Source organism: Aquarana catesbeiana, unplaced genomic scaffold (assembly GCF_042186555.1).
Source record: "Aquarana catesbeiana isolate 2022-GZ unplaced genomic scaffold, ASM4218655v1 unanchor225, whole genome shotgun sequence".
Classification (NCBI taxonomy): Eukaryota; Metazoa; Chordata; class Amphibia; order Anura; family Ranidae; genus Aquarana; species Aquarana catesbeiana.
Genome location: NW_027362652.1, coordinates 260,915 through 277,744, shown reverse-complemented (window position 1 = coordinate 277,744; position 16,830 = coordinate 260,915). Strand labels below are relative to the sequence as shown.

The window sequence follows — 16,830 nt, the reverse complement described above, 5'->3', positions numbered from 1 at the left end:
AAAAAACGCAACTACAGCGTATTTACAGCGTTTTTGCGGCGTTTTGCGTTTTTAGCGTTTTTTTTTTTTTTTTTGACTGTACAGTATTAAAAAAAAACTGTAAAAAAAAAAAAAAAAAAAACGCAAAACGCGGCAAAAATGCTGCTCAAAAATGCGGCAAGCACCACAAAAAAAAACTCCAGAAACGCTCAAAAGCAACATGCATAGATGTGAATCGAGCCTTAGGGTGTCTGGTCAAAAAAAAAAAAAATACATAATGTTTGGGGGTTATAAGTAATTTTCTAGCAAAAAACTGATTTAGAACGTTTAAACAAAAAGGGCCAGAAAAGGCCTGTTCTTCAAGTGGTTATATGATAGAGGTGGGATAATTGAACGGCTAGGTAATACAGGTTGAGATCCAGCGCAGCTACACCCGGGAAGTTAGTCTGGTTTTTCTGGGGAGCTTATGTTTACCATTACCCCAAATGAAAGACTTAAAAGCGGTGCTCCAGCCACCCCCCCCCCACCGAAAAAAAAAAAATTAAAGTGACTTTTAATATTAGGACACTCACCTGTGCAGGGATCCCACGATGTCGGCACCCCAGTCGATTTTTCAGATCGGCTCTTAGGTGCGTCTTTTGGCTTCACAGCCAGTTCCCTACAGAGCATGCGCGAAGCACGCTGCGCTTTCTAACTGGTCCGGCGGCTGGTGAGGGGGGGGCCAAACTTCCGGGGGACCTCGCGGCAGTCAAAAACAGGTACCTGTCCCCCCCCCCCCCCGAAAGATGCCAAATGTGGCAAACAAGCGGAACTTCCACTTTTGAGTGGAACTCGGCTTTAATGGCCCCGTACACGCGATCCGAATATCGTACGACAGATCGTACGACTTTTTTTCGCTTACTAGTCGCAAGTAGAAATTGAATAGGTTACTAAAGTCACGAAAATTCTCGTACGACAGAAAAAAAAAAATCAGAAGTGATGTCGAGTGTTGTAATGTATTTGTATTGTATTTTCGGACGACAACTGTACTGACTAAACGAAAATCGTAAGATCTGGTATCGTACGAGGAACATTTTCTTGCTTGTCCGATCGAATAATATCAGACGAATTTTCGTGATCGACTCTCGAAAGCTCTGTGCTATTGATCCGATTATTGTACGGTCGCGTCAAAAGCGGTGTTTTTCGTACGATTTTCAGATCGTGTGTACGGGGCCATAAAAAAGGTAAATTGTTTTAAAGGCAGATATACGGGGGAGAGCCATAAGACTATACAGAATCCATCATTGCCCATCACACATTGAGGAAGGCCGTTCATTTCAATGGCCTCCCTGTAGCGTCACATATGGCGACCCATCCCATTTGGCTGGGGAAGCGACGTTCCGCTGAGAAATTTCGCACTGCGCACGCGTAACTTGCCGATATACGTTCCAAAAGCACACGGAAGTGACGTCACAGACAAGCTCTTCTTCTGTATAAATGTAAGACACCACTTTGCAACAGGGCCCCGCACTTGCAACGCTTCGCTCGGCATAATTATAATCTAACTCTATGTCTACTTGGATGGTGGGGCTCGAACCTGGACTTAGGGGTGGAGCCACATAATAACTGTCGTAAAAGTGTTAGAACGCATATGGCGGTGTCGCGCATACGCACTCCAGCGGGTAGCCAAATGTGATGGGTCGCCATTTGTGACGTTACATCGCCTACACATGGCAAAACGCAGCAAAGAAGCTCATGCAGCCCCCCACCCCCATACCATTTTTCCGACAATCCCTTGCCCCATTCGTCTCCCATTGACTTCAATGGGGTTCAGATTCGGCACCTGAACTTTAGTTCTGTTCTGTGCTCCCGTCGCACACCGAACCCAGGAATGTTCATCTCATCTCCAGTGAGGAGGTGACCCATCTCTAAAATGAAGAGAATGTTCCAGCCCCGTAAGTGGGGAAATGTTCTGCCCCTGAAGGGGTTAATCTAGGTTTCCACACTATATATGTGTGTATCATCATCTGCTGGAGATAAAAGACGTCACAGTGAATATGGAGGAAGAGGACGGAACATGACGGGGGGATACTGGGTGTAAATAGTAAAATAAGATCTTATTACCTCCCTTACTGCCACTTCCAGCAATGTCTTCTTTCTACTTCCTCCCCACTCACCTCTCACCCGGAACTTACTGTCTGTACCTGACATCACTTCCTGCCTGTATTCCATAGAGACTTCCTGTCTCGGTATAAGTGAGATCACCATCTTGTGGATCTCAGAGGAACTGCAGCCCCGAGAAAGGTTTCTCAGTACGAACCCCACCTTGTCATTGTTGCGAAGTATCCCGGATGCTGCAAGGCAGTTCCGAGATTTTGGCCACTGTCCCATCATGTCCTTGTCGTACAGGTTCCAGGATATTGAACACAATCTGGAATCCATCACCACAAGCACTTCAATTATACCAGACTGTTGGGAGCCGTGATCTCCTTTCCGACAGTAAGAAATTAAACCCTGACATAGCTCCCAACTGTCCCTGATTTCAAGAGACTGTCCCTGATTTGGAACAAAGTCCCCCTGTCCCTCTTTCCTCCTCATTTGTCCCTGATTTTGGTCTGATCTATAAAGTTGTATATAAAATGCACTTTTTATCTTTCAAAAAGTTTCCCAGTGCTAAACTTTTCATACAATTTCTATATTTCTGCATTTGTAAATTCCATAAGCCAATATAAAAGAATAGTGGTAAAAAAAAAAGCACTTGTGGGTTTAACTAATCATTTTTTTCCTTTAAGGGGACATGGCAGGAGACATGTCCTATACCTACATACTTTTGCTCATAGTTACATAGTTGGTGAGGTTGAAAAAAGACACCAGTCTATCCAGTTCAACCTATGTGTGTGTTTATGTCAATAGTACATTGTACAGTATCTCACAAAAGTGAGTACACCCCTCACATTTTTGTAAATATTTTATTATATCTTTTCATTTGACAACACTGAAGAAATGACACTTTGCTACAATGTAAAGTAGTGAGTGTACAGCTCCCTTTCATGACTAAGCCTATTTTTGAAATTTGGTGTTTACAAGTTCAAATCCGTATTTTTTGCTAGAAAATTACTTAGAGTTCCCAAACATTATATATATTTTTTTAGCAGAGAATCTAGAGAATAAAATGGCGATTGTTGCAATATTTTCTATCACACAGTATTTGTGCAGCGGTGTTTTAAACGCAAATTTTTGGAAAAGTAACACTTTCATGAATTTAAAAAATCCAAACAGTAAAGTTACCCCAATTTTTTTGTATAATGTGAAAGATGATGTTACGCCGAGTAAATAGATACCAAACATGTCACCCTTTATAATTGCACGCACTCGTGGAATGGCGACAAACTACGGTACCTATGAATTTCCATAGGCGACGCTTTAAAAAATTTTTACGGTTTCCAGGTTTGAGCTACAGAGGAGGTCTAGGGCTAGAATTATTGCTCTCGCTCTGACGATCGCGGCGATACCTCACATGTGTGGTTTGAACACCGTTTACATATGCGGGCGCGACTTCCGTATGCGTTTTCTTCGCTGCGCGAGCTCGCGGGACAGGGGCACTTTAAAAACATTTTTTTTTTTTTATTTATTTTATTTTTTTTTTTACTTTATAAATTGTGTTTAAAATTTTTTTTTTTTTTTTTTTACTTTTATTGCTGTCACAAGGAATGTAAACATCCCTTGTGACAGTAATAGGTGGTGACAGGTACTCTTTATGGAGGGATGTGGGGTCTAAAAGACCTCCCCATCCCTCCTTTACACTTCAAAGTATTCAGATCGCCGAAAACGGCGATTCTGAATACTGTGTACTTTTTTAAATTCGGCGCCATTGGCAGCCGAGTAAACGGGAAGTGACGTCATGACGTCGCTTCCGCGTTTACATTGAGAAGGCTGGAACGAAGCCGCTCACGGCTTCGTTCCAGCCCGCCCCCAGCCGCCGAAGGCAGTCGAATGGACACCGGGCCTCCCGATCGCACGGGAGGCCCGGTAACAGCGGCGGGAGGCGGCGGGAGGGGGGGGATGTCCCCTCCCGCTCCTCCGGTATAACAACCGAGCGGCTTTTAGCCGCATCGGTTGTTATGCACGGGTAGCCGATCGCCCGCTGTAAACAACGGTACCGGGATGATGCCTGCAGCTGCAGGCATCATCCCGGTATAACCCCGGAAAGCCGAGTACGCATATCTGCATACGGTCGGCGGGAAGGGGATAACAGTGTAAATTTGCTGTCCCTTCAAAATAACTCAACACACAGCCATTAATGTTTAAACCGCTGGCAACAAAAGTGAGTACACCCCTAAGTGAAAATGTCCAAATTGAGCCCAAAGTGTCAATATTTTGTGTGGCCACCATTATTTTCCAGCACTGCCTTAACCCTCCTGGGCATGGAGGTTCACCAGAGCTTCACAGGTTGCCCCTGGAGTCCTCTTCCACTCCTTCATGATGACATCACGGAGCTGGTGGATGTTAGAGACCTTGCACTCCTCCACCTTTCGTTTGAGGATGCCCCTCAGATGCTCAATAGGGTTTAGGTCTGGAGACATGCTTGGCCAGTCCATCACCTTTACCCTCACCTTTTTTAGCAAGGCAGTGGTCGTCTTGGTGGTATGTTTGGGGTCATTATCATGCCATTATCAATGGCGAGGCCTGTTCTGAGTGGAACCTGTCCTGTTAAACCGCTGTATGGTCTTGGCTACCGTGCTGCAGCTCAGTTTCAGGGACTTGGCATTCTTCTTATAGCCTAGGCCATTTTCATGTAGAGCAACAATTATTTTTTTCAGATCCTCAGAGAGTTCTTTGCCATGAGGTGCCATGTTGAACTTCCAGTATGAGAGAGTGAGAGCGATAACACCAAATTTAACACACCTGCTCCCCATTCACTTCCCAGTAACCTATAAGCTGAAAGGGGCATGATTTGTGGATAGCTATGGTGTTATCCTTCGATTTAGGGACCGTAGATGTGCTTAGGAACCATTGATCAAATAAATGATTGAGTAATTTAGGCGTGGACTGGGGAGTAAAGTACGTCTCCTGCAGGAACATTACCTGGGCCCCCTGCCTTTTCAATTCTACCCATAACTTTCTACATTTAAGTGGAGAGCAGAGACCCCAAACATTGTAAGAAATTATCTTAATAGATACCATCGTAATCCAGGTGGGCATTCGGACCACGATGATCAAGGTGTGAGCAATGAAGTAGGTAACGCGCCCTAGGTAGGTCAAAGCAGAAAATAGGGAAGAAAAGGAAAAAAAACATTAACACGTAGATCAAAACAACATATAAGATTAAGGGGTGCAACATGCCATAACAGGCTGGTGCTAACCAGCCTGCTATGTGAAGTAACAGCAGGCTAGGTACAGGGCATGACCCCACTGTGAGGAGGTCCCTGGGGCTCAGCCACCATCCCATACAGGCTCTACACCTTTTTCGGATAGGCCTACTAGGGTAGTAAAAACCATCTTGGAGGAGATGAAGAGCCCATGTTCCACCCATCACATCTATAGGGTGCAAATAAGTGAATAGGGGATGCTAATTGTCCAGATCCACAGTCTCTCACCAGGAGCTAAAGAAATAACCCTGAAATGTAAAAAAACAGTAACAGTAACGGCACAGTCCTAGTACTCATACTTAAACCCAATTTTTGAACTGCGGCTCCCAAATCTGGCCCAGCAAGGCCAGGGGTAGCTGGTCCCAGCAAGTCCGGAGTGTTTGGAACCAGTACGGTCACCTAAGGTATGTGAAATACCTAAAACAGCAGGGAGAAGTCCCATCAATCTCTGGGGGTAGAAGAGCCAGGAGAGGTGCCAGAAGTGGGACGCTTGTGGCGTCTGGAGTGGCCTTTACCTCTCGCAGGCAGCCAAAGCTGAGGGAGGGAGAGAGCGGGGAGATCCATAGTACCTCTCCAATACAGGAAGTCCACATCTCTGAGCTCCAAAGCAGATAGGAAGTGTGGTAGATCATCTTTGTTGCGTAGTGTGACTTGGCGACCCTCCTTCGTCACTTGTAAGCTAAAGGGAAAGCCCCAACGGTAAGTGAGGCCTGCCTCTTGAATGGCAGTGAGCAAAGGGTGCAGAGCCCTGCATTGCATGAGGGAACACCTAGAGAGGTCTTCATAGAAAAACAGCTTTGCCCCATCAAAGTCAAAGTATGGTTTATTACGCATTTTTTGCATAATGCGGTCTTTCAGCGTATATTTATGGAGCTTGCAGTTAATGTCTCTGGGGTTTTCCGGATGGTCTAAGGGCCCTGTGAGCCCGATCAATTTCAACAGTAGCAGTGTCTGGGAGCCCCAAAATTTCCCTAAATATGCCAACCAGAGTGGGGATGATGTCTCTAGGTGCTGTAGCCTCCGGCAGACCGCAGGTGCATATATTTGTACGCCTGCTGCGGTTTTGAAAGTCATCTAACTGGAATATCAGGGCCTCTGGTTTCTGATCCTGTGCAATACACCTGTCCTGCAGCATGGAAATGTGGGGGAGAGCATCATCAAATCATTGCTCCAGGGTCTCCACTCTGTCTCTCAAGTGTGCAGTGTCTGCTTTCAGCTGTGCAATGTCCTGTGTAAATGCCTTCTCCACCCTGGCTGTAAAACGCTCCAGGTCTTCTCTAGTAGGGAGTGACCCAATATGGCGCTTAAGGTCTCCGTCCCCCATCAGATCCACAAGATCAGAGCTGTGATCCTGTGAAGATACAGAGCCTGGGGAGGCAGGTGGGGCAGAATCACTCACCGACCGCGGTGATGGGATCAGGGAAGCCACCATCTTAGGGAGCGTTTCCGTGTGGTGCTGTGAGGCCTTCTGCCCTGGTGCCATCTTGAAGCTTACCTTCCCAGTCTGTCGGGTCTCAGGGAAGAAGTTTGCCAGGGAGCTCTGCCGCGCCCGATCCATTCTCGGTGCTGGGAGGATGTCCCCCAGCACTGGGACATAAATGGAGCCGGTGAGAGCAGGAATCACCCCTGTGGAGCTGCAATGAAAGCTGCGATGAGAGCGGAGCTGAGGCGACACACGTCCTCACTCTACCATAGCCTGGCCACGCCCCGGATCCATGCTTTCATGTTGTTTACGCCAAATTCTGTACCAGCCAGCAGTACCCCCCAGCAGTATCCACCAGTACCAGCCAGCAGTACCCACCAGTACCAGCTAGCAGTACCCACCAGCCATTACCAGCCATCAGTATCCACCAGTACCAGCCAGCAGCACCCACCAGTACCAGCCAGCGGTACCCACCAGCAGTACCAGCCTGCAGTACCCACAAGCAGTACCAGCCAGCAGATTGATGTAACCCGCGCCTCCTGCTCTGGGATGGCAGGTCGGCAAGCCCAGATCACGGGTTACTGACCCGCCATCTCCGAGCATCAGTGTGAAGATCGGAGCCAGCGCTAGAGGAAGCAGAGCCAATGCTTACCAGCCACCAGTACCAGCCAGCAGTTCCTGCCAGTACAAGCCAGCAGTACCCACTGGTACCAGCCAGCAGTAAGAGCCACCAGTACCAGCCAGCAGTACCCACCAGTACCACCCAGCAGTATCCACCAGTACTCGCCAGCAGTACTTGACAGTACCAGCCAGCAGTACCCACCAGTACCAACCAGCAATACCCACCAGCAGTACCCACCAGTGCCAGCCTTCAGCACCCACCAGTACCAGCCAGCAGTACCCACCAGTACCAGCCAGCAGCACCCACCAGTACCAGCCAGCGGTACCCACCAGCAGTACCAGCCTGCAGTACCCACAAGCAGTACCAGCCAGCAGATTGATGTAACCCGCGCCTCCTGCTCTGGGATGGCAGGTCGGCAAGCCCAGATCACGGGTTACTGACCCGCCATCTCCGAGCATCAGTGTGAAGATCGGAGCCAGCGCTAGAGGAAGCAGAGCCAATGCTTCCTGTATAGCGCCGGCTCCTGTCATCAGCGGAGTGATATCAAAAGCACTCCTCCTGTGACGAGCAATGCAGGAAGCATCCGCTCTGATCTCTACTGCAGCTGCATGCTTCCTCCAGCGCCGGCTCCTGTCACACTGATGGTGGGTATGGGGGATCAAGAACCAGCCAGTTGTACCCACAGTACCAGCCAGCAGTAACCACCAGTACCCAGCAGTACCAGCCCATACCCCCCAACATTTTGAGATGAGAATGAGGGACACCTCTTAACAAACCTATGTAGGACTAGGACACGCCCACTGCCACACCCCCATTAAAGGAAAATTAACCAAAAAAAAAGGTTAATTAAATCCACAAGGACTTTTTTTTATCACTACTATTGCTTTATATTGGCTCTTAAAATGTGCAAATGCAGCAGTTTAGAAATTGGATGAAAGGTTTAGCACTGGGAAATACTTTCTGAAAGAAAAATAGTGCATTTTATATACAACTATAGAGATCAGACCAAAATGAGGGACAAATGAGGAGTAAAGAGGGACAGGGGGACATTGCTCCAAATCAGGGACAGTCCCTCGAAATCAGGGACAGTTGGGAACTATGCCAGCCAGCAGTACCCACCAGTACCAGCCACCAGTACCAGCCAGCAGTTCCTGCCAGTACAAGCCAGCAGTACCCACTGGTACCAGCCAGCAGTAAGAGCCACCAGTACCAGCCAGCAGTACCCACCAGTACCACCCAGCAGTATCCACCAGTACTCGCCAGCAGTACTTGACAGTACCAGCCAGCAGTACCCACCAGTACCAACCAGCAATACCCACCAGCAGTACCCACCAGTGCCAGCCTTCAGCACCCACCAGTACCAGCCAGCAGTACCCAGCAGTACCAGCCAGCAGTACCCTCCAGCAGTATCCACCAGTACCAGCCAGCAGTACCCACCAGCAGTACCAGCCATGAGCACCCACCAGTACCAGCCAGCAGTACCCAGCAGTACCAGCCAGCAGTACCCACCAGGATTACCCTCCAGCAGTATCCACCAGTACCAGCCAGTAGTACCCACCCACCAGTACCAGCCATCAGTACCCACCAGTACCAGCCAGCAGTACTCACCAGTACCAGCCAGCAGTTCCAGCCAGCGGTACCCACCAGCAGTACCAGCCAGCAGTACCCAACAGTACCAGCCAGCAGTACCCACCATTACCAGCTAGTACAAGCCAGCAGTAGCCACCAGTACTAGCCAGTACCAACCAGCAGTAGCCACCAGTACCAGCCAGTAGTACTCACCAGTACCAGCCAGCAGGACCCACCACCTGTACCAGCCCTGGAGGACAGCTAGCAGCAGCTACCAGCCATACCCGCCTCAGAGACAGCAGCAGCCAGTGATACCTGCAGGAATCCTGAGGAAGAAGTGAAAATTGAGGTCAGTTGAGGTGCAGGTAAACTGCAATGCAACACGAACGGTCCGATCGGGTCCCCCTGTCTGTTTTTCAGGCGGACCCAATAGGACTCTCCATTCACTTCTATAGAGCAGCAGATTTAAACTGACCTGCGTCCTTTTACACCCGCCTATCTCCAATCCAATCTGCTTAAAAAAACAGAAGATTAGTCCCCTTCTGTCTGGGCGGATCGGATGGCCCAAGGAGGAGAGCGGTCTGTGTCCCTGTCTGCTCTGCATATGCAGAGCAGACACGGACCTGTCATCCGCTCCGCTCTGCTCATTGTGGCCTGTGAAAAGTTACCAAGTCACCAAAGTGGCCCCTCACTCTTCTTAAGGTTGGGCACCCCTGCTACAGTGAAATAGCGAATGAACACGTTAAGACAAATATAGCCATCTTCCGCAATTGGAATTTGAATCTGGATGTACGAAACAAATTTCCGAAAATGAATCATTCTAACATAACGAATATGACAAACAAAATGATTAACTTGACAAACGAGTCCATAGCGAAACGAAATGAATTCCTCCGTTGTCTCGATCGACTTAAGCATTCAAGTGCATAAATGAAGGGAAATGGTCATTGAACAAGTGATGATCGGGGGAGACCATGATTGTCCGGATATTGGAAGAATATGCTTGGCACCATACAACCGGAAGGTCTTTATTATCTTTGTTTTCGTGATGAGAGATGAATTTTGGTTGCAAAGGCATTTCATCATGATGGGGTTTTGTACAGTAGCTCCTGTTTTAACAATTGATAAATCTGTCTCTTTCTCTCTGGTTTTTCCTGCCTCTAATCACTGCAGCTGCCCTGGCAACATCTATTCTCCAACCCTTTGTCCTTTCAAAGGATTCCTCTTGGTTCCCCTCCCCCCTCTCTCTCTTTTCATTTCTTTTGTTTAGCCTTTTTCTTTTTCAGAACTCTTCCCCTCCTACTCTATTTCTTGTTCTAATTCCCATTCTCCTACCCCCACCCCCTCTCCTTCTTTTACCCCCCCCTGCTCCTTGTATGTTATATATGTGATTCCTTTTCATTAACTAGTTATTGTCCCATGTTTCCGGATCTAGTTTATTTTTTATTCCTTTTTCTGGTTTTCTAATTCATTTTCTTTCTCTTATTTTGTTTTCCTTTGTATTAGTTTACTTCTTATGCCTCGTTTTTTTTTTTTTTTTTCTTTCATTTTACATAACTTTTCCTTTATTTCTCAATTTGGTCGCTCATTTTCCAAATTTGTATGTTTTCTTAACCACTTCAGCCCCGAAAGATTTGGCTGCTGAATGACCGGGTTATTTTTTGCGATACGGCACTGCGTCGCTTTAACTGACAATGGCGCGGTTATGCGACGTTGCACCCTAACAAAATTGACGTCCTTTTTTTCCCACAAATAGAGCTTTCCTTTGGTGGCATTTGATCACCTCTGCGTTTTTTATTTTTTGCGCTATAAACAAAAAAAGAGAGACAATTTAAAATAAAAACCGCAATGGGGGTTATTTACTAAAGGAAAATCCACTTTGCACTGCAAGTGCACTTTGAAGTGCAGTCGCTGCAGATCCGACGGGGACATGCAAGGAAAATAAAAAAACAGCATTTTAGCTTGCACATGATTGGATGATAAAATCAGCAGAGCCGCCCCTCATTTCAGATCTACCCCTTAGATTGAGAGCGATTGCACTTCAAAGTGCACTTGCAGCGCAAAGTGGATTTGTCTTTCGTAAATAACCCCCAATATTTTTTACTTTTTGCTATAATAACCCCTTCCCGCCGACCGTACGTAGATGTGCGTACTCGGCTTTCCGGGGTTATACCGGGATGATGCCCGCAGCTGCAGGCATCATCCCGGCACCGTTGTTTCGAGCGGGCGACTGGCTATCCGTATATAACAACCGATGCGGCTAAAAGCCGCTCGGCTGTTATACCGGGGGAGCAGGAGGGGACCCCCCCCCCTCCCGCCGCTCTTACCGGGCCTCCCGTGCGATTGGGAGGCCCGGTGTCCAATCGGCTGCCTCCGGCGGCTGTGGGCGGGCTGGAACGAAGCTGTGGGTGGCTTCGTTCCAGCCTTCTCAATGTAAACGCGGAAGCGACGTCATGGCGTCACTTCCCGTTTACTCGGCTGCCAATGACGCCGAATTTAAAAAAATACACTGAATACTTTGAAGTGCAGAGGAGGGATCGGGGTCATAAAGAGTACCTGTCACCACCTATTACTGTCACAAGGGATGTTTACATTCCTTATGACAGCAATAAAAGTAAAAAAAAACACAATTTATTTTTTAAACGCAATTTATAAGTATGAAAATAAATAAAAAATAATAATTTTAAAGTGCTCCTGTCCCCGTGAGCTCGCGCAGCGAAGAAAACGCATATGGAAGTTGCGACCGCATATGTAAACGGTGTTCAAATCACACATGTGAGGTATCGCTGCGATTGTCAGAGCGAGAGCAATAATTCTAGCCCTAGACCTCCTCTGTAACTCTAACCTGGTAACCGTAAAAAAAATTTAAAGTGTTGCCTATGGAAATTTATAGCTACCATAGTTTGTCGCCATTCCACGAGTGCGTGCGATTATAAAGCGTGACATGTTTGGTATCTATTTACTCGGCGTAACATCATCTTTCACATTATACAAAAAATTGGGGTAACTTTACTATTTGGATTTTTTAAAAGTCATGGAAGTGTCCCTTTTCCAAAAATTTGCGTTTAAAACACCGCTGCACAAATACCGTGTGATATAAAATATTGCAACAATCTCCATTTTATTCTCTAGATTCTCTGCTAAAAAAATATATATAATGTTTGGGGGTTCTAAGTAATTTTCTGGCAAAAAATACGGATTTTAACTTGTAAACACCAAATTTCAAAAATAGGCTTAGTCATGAAAGGGTTATATATCCCCATCTTTTTTTTTAAAAAGCTATTTTTTTCTCAATTTAGGCCAATATGTATTCTACATATTTTTTGTAAAAAAAATCGCAATAAGCGTATATTGATTGGTTTGCGCAAAAGTTATAGAGTCTACAAAATAGGGGATAGATCTATAGCATTTTTATTATTATTATTTTTTTTTACTAGTAATTTTTATCATGACTGCGACATTATGGCAGACACATCGGACACTTTTGACACTATTTTTGACTCAATGCTATAAAATGCACTGATTACTGTAAAAATGTCACTGGCAGGGAAGGGGTTAACACTAGGGGGCGATCAAGGGGTTAACTGTGTTCCCTAGTGTGTGTTCTAACTGTAGGGGGAGGGGACTGACTAGAGGAAGTGATAGAACGTGGTTCCTAGCTATTAGGAACTCACGATCTGTCTCTCCTCACAGAACAGGGATCTGTGTGTTTACACACACACGTCTCTGTTCTGCCTCTCGTTCCCGCTCGTGGCCGGCGGTCATCGGCACCCCCGCAGTGCAGCGCGCGCGTACGTGCGCCTGCTATCCTGCTTAAAGAAGCCGACGTACAGTTACGACAGCTCACGGGAACGTGCTGACCTGCCGCCGTATAATGACGGTGGCTGGTCGGAAAGCGGTTAAAGCAGAACCCTGAGATTTTCAAAAAGTCCCCCATTAGTACACCCCCCCCACCCCACACACACACACACACAAAACACTAAACAGTTATTATCAGAGATATGTCTGATTGAATTTTCAGGAAGTCAGTTTTCTGATTCAAAAAATGCTTCATCTTTTCTGGAAGGGAGGATCTCTTATGCCGCGTACACACGGTCGGACTTTCCGGCATACTTGGTCCGGCGGACCAGAGTGTGCCGGACAATCCGCCCGTGTGTGGGCGCCGGCGGACTTTTCCGGCGGACTTTTTCCCAAAAGCCCGCCGGACCTAGATTTGAAGAAAGTTTTAAATCTTTCCGCCGGACTCAGTTTCGGGCGGAAAGTCCGCTCGTGTGTGTGCTGGTCCGACGGAAAGCCCGCTCGTGTGTATGCTGGTCCGACGGACCAGATACGACACGAGGGCAGGGTATTGCATCTCGCGCTCGCTGTAATAGGAAAAACAAATTTTCCTATTGCGGCGAGCGCGGGGCATACCAGGCCCTTAGGTCTGGTATGGATTATAAAGGGAACCCCCTACGCCGAAAAAACGGCGTGGGGTCCCCCCTAAAATCCATACCAGACCCCGATCCGAGCACGCAGCCTGGCCGGTCAGGAAAGGGGGTGGGGACGAGCGAGCGCCCCCCCCCTCCTGAACCGTACCAGGCCACATGCCCTCAACATGGGGGGTGGGTGCTTTGGGGGAGCGCCCTGCGGGGCCCCACACCCCAAAGCACCTTGTCCCCATGTTGATGAGGACAAGGGCCTCTTCCCGACAACCCTGGCCGTTGGTTGTCGGGGTCTGCGGGCGGGGGCTTATCGGAATCTGGGAGCCCCCTTTAATAAGGGGGCCCCCAGATCCCGGCCCCCCACCCTATGTGAATGAGTATGGGGTACATGGTACCCCTACCCATTCACCTAGGGAAAAAGTGTAAGTAATAAAACACACTACACAGGTTTTTAAAATATTTTATTAAACAGCTCCGGGGGGGGGGGGGGGATCTTCCTCCGGCTTCGGAGGTCTTCTTCCGGCTTCGGGGGTCCCTCCGCTTCATCTTCTCCCGGCGTCCGGTTGGTTCTTCTCCGCTCTCTTCTCTCCAGTTCTTCGGCCGGCTCCTCTGCTGTCTTCAGGTAGCTCTCTTGCCAGCAGAGGTCCGGACTTCTTGTCTTCTTCTCTTCTCCAGATGTTGACACGACGCTCTCTCCGGCTGGACTGCTCTCCGAGGGCTGCGTTGTGACTTATATAGGCGGAGACCCCGCCCCCTTTTGATGTCACAGTCCCTGGGCATGCTGGGACTGTGACGTTTTAGGGGGCCTGGTCACTGGGTGATGTTGACCACGCCCCCTAAAACGTCACAGTCCCAGCATGCCCAGGGACTGTGACATCAAAAGGGGGCGGGGTCTCCGCCTATATAAGTCACAACGCAGCCCTCGGAGAGCAGTCCAGCCGGAGAGAGCGTCGTGTCAACATCTGGAGAAGAGAAGAAGACAAGAAGTCCGGACCTCTGCTGGCAAGAGAGCTACCTGAAGACAGCAGAGGAGCCGGCCGAAGAACTGGAGAGAAGAGAGCGGAGAAGAACCAACCGGACGCCGGGAGAAGATGAAGCGGAGGGACCCCCGAAGCCGGAAGAAGACCCCCGAAGCCGGAGGAAGATCCCCCCCTCGGAGCTGTTTAATAAAATATTTTAAAAACCTGTGTAGTGTGTTTTATTACTTACACTTTTTCCCTAGGTGAATGGGTAGGGGTACTATGTACCCCATACTCATTCACATAGGGTGGGGGGCCGGGATCTGGGGGCCCCCTTATTAAAGGGGGCTCCCAGATTCCGATAAGCCCCCGCCCGCAGACCCCGACAACCAACGGCCAGGGTTGTCGGGAAGAGGCCCTTGTCCTCATCAACATGGGGACAAGGTGCTTTGGGGTGGGGGGGCCCGCAGGGCGGCACCCCTCCCCCAAAGCACCCACCCCCCATGTTGAGGGCATGTGGCCTGGTACGGTTCAGGAGGGGGGGGGCACTCGCTCGTCCCCACCCCCTTTCCTGACCGGCCAGGCTGCGTGCTCGGATCGGGGTCTGGTATGGATTTTAGGGGGGACCCCACGCCGTTTTTTCGGCGTAGGGGGTTCCCTTTATAATCCATACCAGACCTAAGGGCCTGGTATGCCCCGCGACGGGGCTCGCAAGGTGTCAATCTCGCCGATAAAAGCGGCAAGATTGACATCCTTTTCTAGTCCCGTCGCACCTGAATCACGTTCAAAATGAACGGACTTGTCCGTGTGTGGGCAAGTCCGTTCATTCTGAAAGTCCGCCGGAACTCCGGCGAAAGTCCGTCGGAAAGACGGGCGGACTTAGCCCGCCGGAAAGTCCGGGCGTGTGTGGGCAAGTCCGTCCGTTTTAAAGTCCGGCGCACCTGGCGGACAAAGTCCGTCGGAAAGTGTGCCGGACCAAGTAGGATAGAAAGTCCGACCGTGTGTACGCGGCATTAGAACAGTGATTGCATCATATCCTCTTCTCTCTCTCTATACCAGGGGTACTGAATTAAAATTCACGGGGGTCCGGTCAGTAAAATTTTCTTCCAGCGGAGGTCCGAGTGTCATATTGGTGATGACTCGTCGCGTCATGAATGATTTCTTTTATAGATCTCTGCACAAGTGTGAAGAAGCCCTTACATCAGGGCCCTCAGTACCCCCTTCACAGCACATCTCTCCCTTTTACATCACAGTCCCCCATCATAGACTGACACATCAGAGACTCGCCAACCCATTACAGACTGTCCCATCACAGCGTGTCCCTTTAAAGACGCCCTGCATCACAGATCCCTCCCACCCCAATTACAGACCCCTCCACCCCCATCACAGTTCCCCCAAACACAGATTCTCTCCAGCACAGACCCCCCTCCATCACAGATCCCCCTCCCCCTTTACAGACCCCACTTCATCACAGATCCCCCCCCCATTACAGACCCCACTCCATCACAGATCCCCCCCATTACAGACCCCACTCCATCACAGATCCCCCCCATTACAGACCCCACTTCATCACAGATCCCCCCCCATTACAGACCCCACTCCATCACAGATCCCCCCCATTACAGACCCCACTCCATCACAGATCCCCCCCATTACAGACACCACTCCATCACAGATCCCCCCCATTACAGACCCCACTCCATCACAGATCCCCCCCCATTACAGACCCCACTCCATCACAGATCCCCCCCATTACAGACCCCACTCCATCACAGATCCCCCCCATTACAGACCCCACTATCACAGATCCCACCCCATTACAGACCCCACTATCACAGACCCCACTCCATCACAGATCCCCCCCATTACAGACCCCACTATTACAGACCCCACTATCACAGATCCCCCCATTACAGACCCCACTATCACAGACCCCACTCCGTCACAGATCCCCCCCCATTACAGACCCCACTATCACAGACCCCACTATTACAGATCCCCCACTATAACAGATCCCAATATTACAGACCCCCCTCCATCACAGATCCCCCTCCCCCTTTACAGACCCCACTTCATCACAGATCCCCCCCCCCCCATTACAGACCCCACTCCATCACAGATCCCCCCCATTACAGACCCCACTCCATCACAGATCCCCCCCATTACAGACCCCACTTCATCACAGATTCCCCCCCCCCATTACAGACCCCACTCCATCACAGATCCCCCCCATTACAGACCCCACTCCATCACAGATCCCCCCCATTACAGACACCACTCCATCACAGATCCCCCCCATTACAGACACCACTCCATCACAGATCCCCCCCATTACAGACCCCACTCCATCACAGATCCCCCCATTACAGACCCCACTCCATCACAGATCCCCCCCATTACAGACCCCACTATCACAGACCCCACTCCGTCACAGATCCCCCCCATTACAGACCCCACTATTACAGACCCCACTATCACAGATCCCCCCATTACAGACCCCACTATC

At 49.1% G+C, this 16,830-nt stretch overlaps 2 protein-coding genes across 2 annotated transcripts in view; both read right to left on the bottom strand.

Annotated features, from left to right (window-relative positions):
* Positions 1–2,160, bottom strand: part of LOC141121540 (uncharacterized) — a 59,963-nt gene extending 57,803 nt beyond the window's left edge. Inside the window, exon 1 of the mRNA XM_073611161.1 lies at positions 2,083–2,160. The gene's annotated coding sequence lies outside the window, so the exon portion shown is untranslated. The remainder of the gene's footprint in view (positions 1–2,082) is intronic.
* LOC141121570 (uncharacterized) overlaps positions 1–16,830 on the bottom strand; it is a 277,798-nt gene that overhangs the window by 99,093 nt on the left and 161,875 nt on the right. The gene's annotated exons all lie outside the window — the stretch shown is intronic.